Consider the following 12613-nt stretch of genomic DNA (forward strand, 5'->3'; position numbering starts at 1 on the left):
TTACTCTGTGGGGTATCCCCAACGAAATGTTCCAAAAATATCTCATTTTATCTAGTGGGAGGAATCTTAACCACCTTTCCTATCAACAGTTTTTTAATGCCAGAAATCTCAAGTTCAATTTGTAATTAAAAACTAAGGCATTTCTTTTTCTCCTGAATTCAAATGCTCCTCCAGCCCAGAAGGGGGGTTCCTTCTCAGAAAGCTGGGGATGCTGTTTCTGTTGATTTCACTTTTGCTGTTATGCCATTCTGAAATGGGGCTTAATAATCCTTGGCAAATATTGCTTTAGGGTATATCCTACCAATAAAAATAAAGTAGTCTAAATTTGGGCTTTTGTAAACAACAACAATAAAAAAGTTCTTTTTGTTAACTCAGAACAAACTTGTCCTCCTTGTAGCTCTGCATCATCTGTTGGTTCATGGGGCTCTAAGAAATAGTTGCTCTGGGATTTTTTGTGTGAAATATCTTGCATTTTTAAAAAAAGTTTGCAAAAAAACCTGAGACCAACCTCTCACATATTGCTGATGTATGTCTTGCATGGCAAAATTGTATGTATGTAAGGGCTGTCGTGGACCTTGCAGCAATTCATACAGAAAATCTTTATCTTTAGTTTGGCTAACCAGTTTCAAATTGCATCTTTGAAACAGAAGTTTCATAATATCTCTAGAAATAGAATCATAAAATGAAGGGTATCTGTGGCTGGCAGAAGATGGAATGGCACCTCATGTTTTGTCATTTTGGCCTCTTATCTATTTCTTTCATTAAAGTTCTTTACATTACATTCTAAGTATATCTACAGTGTGGGTAAGCAAATTCTGTCACGTGTAACACAGGTGTTGCACCTGTTTAATTGGGAAGAGAAACCAGCTTTGGGTGTCCTCTAGTGAATTCCAATCTGATAACTGTGGGCATGTACCAACACTAAAATACGGAATGCTTTTACATCATTAAAGTTAATGGACGTGGATATTTTACATTTTAGACTCAGCATCCCATTAAAATGTCTTTGAAAATACTATATTATTCTTGATTGACGAAACTATAAGCTATAGCGATGTGACGAATTCTTTAGTTCTACAGCTGATATTTGCTTTCAGCTGTTGCCTTCTCTGTCAAGTTGTTCCTTCATTAAATTTATAAAGGTTTTAAAAAGTGAAAGAAAGGTAGGTATTTGTTTTCTTGATGGTATTTGGTTCATGTGCAGACTCTCTATCTCCTAATGCCCCCCACTTTGGGAAGCAAAACTTGATGCATAGATTTGTTGTGGCCATGTCAAATATTTGCAGGTTTTTAGGTTAATTGTGATTTCCATGGTTTAACTAATGTACATGTCCACAGCCACAACTTTGTGTTTATATTCACCTTTTAGACTGTATGAGGATTAGAAAAAAAATAAAGATCTTTGTCTGTCTGGAAAGGGGGATGTCCTTGACTGGTTTTGTGCATTGCCAGTAAGACTCTTTGGGGCTGCCCCAATGGCATGGGCAAGGGGGCTGCAGAAGAGGGTACAAGGAACCTTAGGCAGTATAGTTGTGAGCCCATTGTATCTGCCCTATTTCTTTTTGCAGCTAAGTCACGAACTTGGTGTTCACCTAAAGGAAAGGTGCAATTTAATATGCAATTTTTTTGCCTTTAACTGAACTTGCAAGTGGCAGGAGAGGTATGCACCTGCCAACAATTCACTAAGAAAAGCAGGTGGGAGTTCAGCAGGTGGGCACCAGGATTTGTGAGAAATTACCCTGACATATCCAGAACAAGGTAAACTTCATTGTCAATGTGAAGGTCAGTGTAAAGTTACATATGTCACATATGACTAGCACCATTGTTTTGTATTGCAGAAAGTTTTGGTAAATGTGAACTTGCTTAATTTTTTTGAGTAAGCTAAATCGGAAGGGTCACTCTAAATATGCACCAGATGATACACCCAGTGTTTCCAGAGAGCCAGTAGGTATCACAAAGTGGTTAGGGTTGTTAGATCTTTAAAAGGGATTCCTCCTCATGGACAGCCATGGAAAGTGTCATGATCTCATAATCATCTCTCACTCACATTACCTGAATACAGGGCACTTGGAGTTTGGCTTTATAACCACAGCTTTCCCTGCACTGACCAGCCGTGCTGGTAGACATGGAGGGTTGCAGTTCTCCAGAGGGCAGAGCACACTTCAGTGCTCCTGTGTGGCCTATCAGCACCTCATTCATGAACTGTGTTGCTGTGACTCCAACTGATGGCCAGTGGTCTCAGCTGTGCACTTCTGCATCTCAAAGTTTTGCACCTACTCCTGGTTATCTCACTTCCCAGGGATAATGTGGTCCCTACATACTCTGTCAGGAAGCAGTCACGGTGACAAAGCTTTCCCAAAAGCCATTGTGTGGGCCTTCCTCCTCAGAGGAAAGGACTCCCAGGAGGGTCAGTTAATTTGGGATGTCCCTCTAGGGCTTGCTGGGAGCTGATGGTGGCAATAAACTCACAGTCCTTTCCGTATGGCACTTCTGTTTTGAGCAACAACCAGACTCGGGTCACAAACAGGTATGAACAAGCCAAAGTAGAACAGGGCAGGAGAATCAGCAGGACCAGAATTCCAGGTGGCAAGGCCATACGCCAGCCACGCTGGCAGGAGCAGCGATCCAGCCACATCACTGAGGAGAGACAGGGGCTGCAGGGGTATCTGGGGACCTGCAGCAGGAAAGAAAATCTTTAAATAGCTTCAAATCATATGTAACGTTAGTAATCGGGATGTTCAGTCCAGGAGAAACAGATATGTCTGGGAGAAAAGCCTACGGAAAGGGATGCACTGTGAAAGTCGGGGGCTCTGCTTCAACCGAGCCTCCAACCGAGCGCTGTGGCTCGCTAAGGCAGGCTTGGCGCTCCATGGCCGCAGAACGCTCCGGCGGAGGCACAGGGCGCCTCCCTCCCCCCAGAATAAACGGGACACTGGAAGCTGCGGGGCCGCGGCGGGAGAGCCGATCCCGCCAGAGTCCCACACGCCCGATGGGCGCGGCCGGCAGGGGGCGCCCGGGGAAGGCCGGGCCCGTCCCGCGCCCCGCCCGCCGCGTTCCCGGCGGATCGTCCTCCCGGGGGACAGGGACGGGCGCTGGGCCGCCCCTGCCCGTATCCGCCGCAGGCGTTCGAAGGAAGCACCAGGGAGGACAAAGCAATGCCTCCATGGGGATATTTCCCCCTGCTTAGGCCCGGCAGACCAGTACGGCCAGTATGGGATGGAAAAAAGCTCTTTCCTCGGAGCCGGCTGGGGACTGACAGGAGGAGGTTGGCCGAGGTGGGCTTACGGATCTGTTGCCCCCGGGCAGAGCTGCCTCCTGCAGAGGGTCAGAGCTTCAGCTGTTCTCCTCGGGAGGCTGCTGCTCCCACTGCCCACAGACACTCGGGGAGACCATGCCATGGGCGGGGACATCTTTCACTACACTAGGATCCTCAGAGCTCCATCTAAACTTGCCTTGAACACTTTCAGGAATGGGGAATCCTCAGTTTCTCTGGACAACCTGTTCAGTGCCTCACCACCGTCACAGTAAAGAATTTCTTCCTAATATTTAATCTAAACCTACTGTCTTTCAGTTTGAAACCGTTGCCCGTTGTCCTGTCACTACATGCCCTTGTAAATAGACTCCATCTTTCTCGTAGGCTCCCTTCAGGTACTGGAAGACCTCAAAGCCTTCTCTTCTACAGACTTAACACTCCCAATTCTCTCAGCCTTTCTTCATAGGAGAGGTGTTGCATCCCTCTAATCAACTTGGTGACCCTCCTCTGAATTCGTTCCAACAGGCTGTTGTCCTTCCTGTGCTGCATATCTCAGAAGATGAGTGACCAAGGTGCTGGAAAACTGGTTTTGCCCCCTACATCCCTTCAGCCCTTTTTCTCAAAGTTCCAATACTTTAAATAATACCCTATTTTTTTTTCATTCTTTGTGTTGTTTCATTGCATTTTTACAGCTCATTGTGCAAGGCATATTAGTTGTATTCATTTGATAAAATTTTTTACCCCAAAATAATACGTAGTTTAACAAACTCCAGCTGTATTTTTTTTTCTTTGAATACAATGACATTGTTTACTATGGATATTCACAAAGTGTTTCTTTGCGAAGTTAGAATTTGCAGGAAGCAGTATAAAGATGCCCCTGTTTCCTTAATATTTTTTTTCTGACATATCAATACATTTTGTCCTATTCCACTGACTGTTAAGTTCTAGCATTTCTAGAAAATCGATTTCAGAAATTCATCTGACTCCATTTTTATAGGACTGAGGCCATGTAGCTTTGAACCATGCAGTACTGGCAGGCTACATGAGCTGGGGCCTTCTGAGGTGCTTGCTCTGCTCCCACACTGCTACTCTGTGGGGTAAAAAGATGTTTGTGTCACTTGAAAAAGCTATGTTCCCATATTGCAAGAGATGGTACTGCTGTGTGTGTATCACAGGGCAGAATTAAACTTACATATAACCTTTCCAAGGTTTTACTTTATTACACTGAGAATGAAGCTTAGTGGCATGGGTCTAACACAGGAACAGCACTGTACCCTAATGCTGTTTTAGTTCTTTTGAAAACTGCATTTGAATATGGCAACATGATAGACCACTTTGTCTACTGCAGCCTGGGCTGGGACAGCCAGTTGCATGATAATTTATTGATGTAGCTACAATGGATATGCTTATTTTACAGCAATTCTCTTTTTTTTTAAAGACTAAATTATAATATTTGGCAAAAACAATTATGATTATTGTGAAGGACTTTTTTCTTTTTCAGTTTTTATGTCAGAAAGACAGTCTTTATCTTCTGAAGACCGCAGTTCCCTACTGCCAGAGAGGTTTTTCTCCTTTCTCTCTTTAATTTTCCTAGTGCTTGACATTGTTTAGTAATCTCCCTTCCATGGCACTGTCACATCTCTGACAGTTCAGGAGAGCAACATTACAAAAACAGTGTCCTGAGAAACCCTCTGTGTATCACATGCCAGACTTTTATGAATGTTTCGGGTTGTTCACATTTTAATCTGGCTGATGAAGTTAATCTGGAGGAGGGCCTGGACAGAGATGTTTGGAATCAGTTTCAAGGCAAACCATCAAATGACATCTCTTATGCCACTAAAAAGAAACCAATTTGAGGAGCCTTCTGGTAAAGACTTCCTTTCTCTGGAGAATTTATAGAAAGAAAAAAAATAAACCGATCTTTTTATTTAAAAATAACTCCCATAGACACAACTAAAAGCAGCTTTGACCAGGTAGGAAACACCTGATTTTTAATATCCTCCCTAATTTTAAATCTATCATTAAGGTATGTGGCTAGCAGAGTATGAAATCCACTTTAAACTGTATGATAAACATTCAGAAGGATTTATATAATTAGATATTACAGAACTAAGATAACATGATGGAGCAGAAATCTTACAGCTCTCACAGACAGCTGATAAGTTGCCCTTTGCTCTACCATTTAAACACATGCTACCTGAGCTGGTGTCATTCCACATTGATTTAAGGAAGCTGGGAATGGAGGTTAGCTGTACAGTACACTGTACTCAAACATTTTGGGCTGGGATTTTTCAGAGAATTCATGGGTGATTGACCCTCAACAGCTTTTGACCAAAAGCTTTCCTTTTTCTTGGACTGCAAGTCAGTATTGGACACTTAAATATGTAAGTCCCCTTCCACTCCAGCTTTCAGGTTTTTATCTAAATGAAGAAACCAAAATTCAACTGGAGTGGAAAAGAGAAACTCCTCAGCAGGTAACATTGATAGGTAATACTTAAGACAGAAGGTGAAAACTAGCTATGCAAGACTTATTCTGCCCCCCAAACAAATGGCACTATGCCTAATTTAACTGCCATGACTGCTCTCATTTGGATCAGCATTACCCATAAATCAACTTTCTAATAAAGATCTACAAAGCCGGAAAAAATTGCAGCCCTGTGCAGCAAGAGGGAGTGTTTGCATACACATAGGTACATGTTGTGCCCTGACTTGTAGCATAAACATTTTTTCTGGCTGAAAATTTTCATGCTTGGTCTGGGTTCCAAAATAGATGGAGGTGGAAAGAAGAAATTTAAAGTAACATAAATTCTGGGAAAAGATTTTAGATCTATACATAGGCAGCTTTCAGTAAATATAATTATATGAAAGATGACAAAACATGTAATATGAAAGACAGAATTAAAACAACAAACAGAACTACGAAAGAGGTAGAACTTATATTCTTTGCTCATAGTTTTCAAATGGGTTGGTTACCAAAATGCATATGCTCTGTGAATAGGCAAGTAAAGTTCCTATTGAACAATTTGTAGGACTGTGACTGGTACTGGAAACACATTAGAAATATTTTATTTTCTTGCACTCTCACAATAAATATTAGTAATTATATTGGTTTACTTTTAAGTGGCATGTAGATGCCAATTAATGATAATAATTAAGTATCTGTTTGGCTATTTAGCTTTTATAAAGATTTTAGAATGTTTCCTTGTAATTCAAGCTTTGGAATCCAATCCAATTTCCAATACTTTGGAAAGATAGCTAGTTCCTCTTTTGGTTACTATGCTGGCTTTTAAGCTGCAGTACCAGGAGCAGCCAAACTGGAGGCTGTGGTTTGTGAATCATACCTCTATCTCTGCCTCCAGCATCGCTTGAATAGGAATATGGAAAATCTGTTTCCCTCCAAACTGGAGGTGCCTGTTGAATATAATGTGGTGTGCTGCCTCGATTTTCATGTCAATGAAATATTCTTCCCTCTAGAAATGCGTTCATGTTCTGTGCATGTTTTGTGGAAAGATTAGGAATGCTTTTCACCTTCTCCTCATGGAAGGTATTTATGGAAATGTTTCTCAAAACCAGTTGGAGGTGAACACGTGAGGCAGGAGGAATTTCATTATGTCTTTTCAGGCCTCTGCTTCGGGTCTCTCAGAGCTGGAATCTCTATTCTTTTGTAAACAATGGAAGTATCTCCTTTCCTCCTCCTTTCTGCCTGCCCTCCATCCCGGTCAGGCAGGAAATCAGGTTTGCTCCTCCTCTAAGGACCCTGTATGGATCTGTGTGGCCTTCACATGGGATCTCTCTCCAATAATCAGCCAAGTCTTCTGTTGAGATAAATCCCGTGGTTGCAGCACCTGAGCTATTGATCAGTGGGGCACACTCAGTGCCAGCAGCTAGTTGCAGGAAGTACTTTGGGCTGTGATCCTGTGTGGATAAGTAATATTTGAGTTAGCTGAGAACAAATAAAACTGATGGTTGGAAGTCACAAAAAGAAAACTTGTTTTTGCTAACTGGCTAACATTTGCAGGGATTTGGCAGTGTGATTGCCAGCTGCTACAGCTTGTGATTGAGGTCACCTTCTCTTTGTATATAAACATTAGTCATTTACTAAAGAATGTAAAAAACAGGTGTTCAGTGTTCACTGGTAATCTGTTCTTTTAAAGGGATGCTGTAAGATAGCACCTGACATAGAACAATTCCTTGTATGCCTGTTGCTATTAACATAGACACACTTGTACTGTTACTTAAGCAGTGCCATTGGTATGCATGGTACATAAAAGATAAACAAAATGACAGATGCTTAAGCCAGATGAAATTACAATTAAACTAATGACAGACAAAAATAAAGGAAGTGTGGCAGGAAAATGTGAAAGAACATAGAAATCACTGCAAGCTATGCTCCCTAACGTGTTTTTTTTTTTAGTTTTAAAGAGGCAGTTCTGCATTTTATGGCCAGTATAGAAACTGAAGATTGAAGCTGCAAACGGTTATCTCTATGGATTTTGCAATGCAGGAATGCTTTTCACATATGATGAGAGACGATATTAAAGATGAAGAAATCTGCATGAAAAAACCCACAGTGATTTGTGGAAAAAGGAAATTAAGCTGTCTCCTGAAAGTGTGCCCTCCAGAGCAATTTTAAACTTAACCTTCCTATCAGCTTTCAAACTTCACCTTCTTATCATCTGTATAATGTAGCAAGACTTCTATGCCGTGGCCCTGTCTACACTCAAATCTGCATGTTTAGGTTGACCTGCCAGCAACAGATTTCGTTAGATCATTTCAACTTACGGATACACAAGTCCATAATTAAATTAGGAAAGCATTTAAATAAAATATATCTAAATGAGAATGTATTAATAAAAGGTATCCATTCATTTACAGTAGGCTTTAAATTTCTCTCAATGGCATACACAAGGACATTTACATTCAGCTGCTTTGGCAGAGCAGACTTACTAGATGAAAGTCAGGCCTCCCTGCTTTCAATGCACAGACCCACGTACCCACTGAGAATGAGATTCACCATCCAGCGCTGCCCCACAGCTTGCTGCTCCTGCTCTCACACCCCCAAAGGTGCTGCCCAGTTCTTGGTTCCCCACCTCAGCAGCGGGGCCCAGGGCAAAGGGAAGTTCGGGGGGGCAGCAGAGAGTGTTGCCTTTCTGCACGGTGCGGGTAGTGGGCTCTAGCTGGAGGGTGCTTCCTTCAGTGTGGCATCTCTGGAGCTGGAGCTGAGCCTGTTGGTCGGGATATAACAGCTGTGTCAAGGAGTGATTAGTTCAAGTCACATATTCATATGATGTGAAGCACAGACGTTTCAAGTATGTTGACTATACCCTAACAACAGACTGTCCTTTGTCATGTTAATTGCCGTGGGATGTGATTTATGTCGCCATTGAAAAACACACTACAGCTCTAAACTGAAGACACTGGATTTTTATTCTCCCAGGTATAAGGGGAATGATGAAAAGCAGAATGAAGAAACTGTGGCTGCTAATTATGCTAATTAAGGGCTAGTATTTAAGAATGGCAGGATCCTGTTCTGCTGAAGAAGGAGCTTGAAAAGTCAAGAAAGACATGTATAAAGAAAGTGTGATACAGTATTAGCCAGTGTTACACACCTCCAGCACACTATCAATCTAACTGCAGTCTGACTTTGTGCAGATATCATCAAACTGTGTTTCGAGGATTAGTGGGATAGCTTTGAAGGTATTCCTGAAGAACTCCTTCTCTTCAAGACAAATTACACTGGGATGATAGACATTCAGAAAATATTGATCCAAATAAAAAGTAATCTCAATATTCATTCAGGTATTGTGGTATTCACAACTATATTTTTTTAAACATAGGAGACAGACAACTACTTAAAAGTGGCAAACTTTTAAGAAGGTTGATTTCTTCCAAAAGAGTGTGAAAGACTCAGCTGTGGGTGAGGAATCAAGCAGCACCCTAGCAGAGCTAAAACATTTTTCTGTACTTCTGACAGCATCATTTTCTTTTTGTCACAAATTGTCGTAGCCTTCCAGCCAAAATTACTGAAATTTTTTCCATTGTGCATGAAGCATTTTTACACATTAATTTCATCTATTCTTAGCAAGATGTTCTTTGGTGTGAATTCTATCTATTGTTAGAAAGTGGTTTTGAGAAAATATGATTCTAATCTTGTGACTTTTTGCCTTGATATCAAGAGAGTTACTGCCAAATATGCAGTCATATCTTTTGTTAATAAAACCAAGTTACAGGATCTATTAATAGAGTGGTAATAAATAATGGTGTTGTTAGGGGGCAGGATTATATGTCATTTTATTTCTAGTAAAATGATACTCCCAAAGGGTAACGATATTAGGAAAATTAGCTGCTCTTAACCTAGTTCATATACAGACTGTCTTGCAGAAAAAAAAATGCATTGGAATAACCACTGTGGAAAGGAAAATGTCACAGCCAAAAGAAAAATTCTACTATTTCAGCCCTAAAGCATACCACTGACATATGCTTCAAGGGAAATATTTGGTACAATGTGGTCCTATGACTTTGTCATAATGTTGACAGCCACAGCAAAGAATGGAACCACAGTCAGGAATCTCTCAATGAAAAAGAGAACAACACCTGAAGTGGTCACTGCTCATTTTCTAGATTTTCCTTATTCTCACAGCAGAACAGAGGACATCCTAAATATGCTGACCAAAACTTCAGCAGAGCTAGTGGTTATAGAAAAGTGCATACTAATAATGTATGTCAGCTGGATGGCACCAGGAAGGTCCAATGGACCATCACAGCATTCATGCACACGATTATCACATTCTGAATAGCATTGTAAATTATTGCTTTATTTTTTGCTTTCTATTTCCTTTTTTCCCTCCTTGTGTGACCTCTCTATTGTTCTATCTGATCTGATAATGAAATTAAACTAGTATAATCTATAATTTTCAATTCAAGCATAGGTTAAAATTACGTTTCACCAGACTTGGGGCACATCCCACATACTGTTTCTTTTGGGTTTTTTATGGTTTGGTTCAGTTTGGTTTTTGTGTTGATTTAATTCCATGAAACATTTAATGGTCTACAGATTTTTTTTCTCCCAATCGTGTCAGTTATTGGCAGAAGTGGCTTCTGAGGCTTACAAACCAAGGAATCATTTAATAGGCAGGCCACCTCTTTAGGACAGCCAGGCCTGCAAGCTGGGCATGACAGCCTCCCTTCCATCTTTCAGCTGGATGTCTGCAGGATATTGGCAACTGCTAAAAGGAAAAAGCAGCAGTCCCTCAACTTTCCCCCATGGAAGTTTCCCTCTGGCAATCCCAGTGTGAGAGCTTCTGAAGGAAATACAGCCCTTAGACCTACAGAGTCTTCTGGCAGTGGCCCTGGTCAGTGCCATGCTGGTCATCCAGGAAGGTCTCTTAAGCTGCACGCTCAGTGTCATTTTAAATCTTTCAACTTTGGTTTTAATTGCATTTTTCACTTCTGTGTCCCAAAAGCTGGAAGTGTTCAGTGAATGAGGCAAGACACTGCTCAAAGAGAAAGTCTGGTGATTAAATCAGCTGCCTCCCGTCCTTGAGAACTGGGTTGCAGCCTTGCCTTTGCCACAAAATTCTTCATTCTTTGTGATGATAGACAGTCATTTATAACAGATAAAACCAAAAGCTAGTATCTTCATTATCTGCTTAGGCAATTCACAGTGTGTAACTCAGATATAAAAATCCAAAGCTGCCAAAGAAAGAGTAGAATCGATAGAGAGGAAAATACATTGGCTTTGCTGGAGGAGCACGGAAAAGTTCTTTCTGCTTGGAGCCAGACCAAATGTGCAGAGTTATATTTGCTTGACACAAGGAGTAACTCAGCACGGATCTCCGCAGCATCAAACTGTTCTGAGGGTACTGATCTTGACATAAGGATTTTCCTGTGCTAATGAGGCATTGGATCAAGTAATGAATAAAAAAATAGATTTTTAACCTTGTGCCAGATTGTTGTGTTTAGTGACAGAAGCTCACTGCTGGATACTGATCTTAATTCAATATTGTGAGCTCAGCAGATGCTTTTCCTTAGGCTGTATTATTGCTATAGCAAGTATAGCAACATGGTTCTTACAATACTAGACATTACATAAACTTGTGGATTTTCCTATAGTAAAGGTAAAATAAATGAAAAGAGCCTTTATTTTACAAGTTTGCTTTCAAATGGCTGAGAAATCTTAGATTTTAAAAGCTAATTACAGGTTTTTAAACACTGTAAAATAATTTAAGCAGATCATTTAAACTTTCTTTAATATTATATGTGATCCAATGAGAATATTAATCCACCTATATTTAAAATGTAATCTCTGGGGGTCAGCTTAAATATAAACATTACTGTAAATTTGACAAGAACTTGAGGATATCTGAACTTTAAAGGCTCTCACATTACAGTGAAGTCTTCTGCCTAGGTAATTTGTCTAGGTAATTTTGGTGAGACAATGTTCACCAGGGGATGATGTAGGGCAAAAATTACAAAGCACAATCATCCAACTAATTTTGTTTATTTTTATTTTGCTGTTTTTAACCTTTGGGTGAAGATTGGACTTGATGATCTTGGAGGTCTTTTCCAACTATAATGATTCTATGAAATTAAAAAGATTAGAAATTCTTTGCATATATGCTACATCTAGCAATGATCTGTTACACCACTATAAAATATTTACTTGATTTCTGCAAGTGCCGTTGGCTTAAAAGAACAGTATCCTTCCAAATGTGTTGGCAGTGCTGTCCAGAATAAATTAAAGACAAAACAAAAATCCCCCAAAACTAAAAAAAAAAAAAAAAAAAAAAAAAAGAGAAAAAAGAAAAAAGGGGGAAAATAATCCCTGAACAAAATATTGATGACTGCTATATAAGAGGAACTATTCTAGTTATGAATGTAATACTCGCATAACATTAATACAGTAGTAATATGGTTCTGATCTGGGCATACTGAGGAATTCTGTAAGAAATTCTGCTTTTTGGAACTAGTAGCATTTGTAGGTTCTGATATTCAGCACTTCTATGCACATCCACTGCACATGAAAAATGGACTGAAGGCCAAAAGAAACCATTCAATTGCATTTTTGCCTTAATTTCAGAAAGAACAATGGGGACTATTATCCAATCCTGGTTTCTGATTTGTTGGTCAGCCATCATGGGGGGCAGTGGTCACTTCAGTCCAATTTGCATGAAATAAAGTTGAGATTTCTTCCTCCATAAGGCTGGGAATATCACAAAACCTACATCACAGCAAAGATGGATGGAGGATATGATGCATCTGCATGGAGAAGACAGAAAATAATCACAATTTCCTCTAGCACAACAGATAGGAGGCATCAACTGCTAATAGCACAAAGGTTCAAAAGATAATACTTCTCCA

This window comes from Pseudopipra pipra, chromosome 2 (assembly GCF_036250125.1).
Source record: "Pseudopipra pipra isolate bDixPip1 chromosome 2, bDixPip1.hap1, whole genome shotgun sequence".
In the NCBI taxonomy this organism is placed as follows: Eukaryota; Metazoa; Chordata; class Aves; order Passeriformes; family Pipridae; genus Pseudopipra; species Pseudopipra pipra.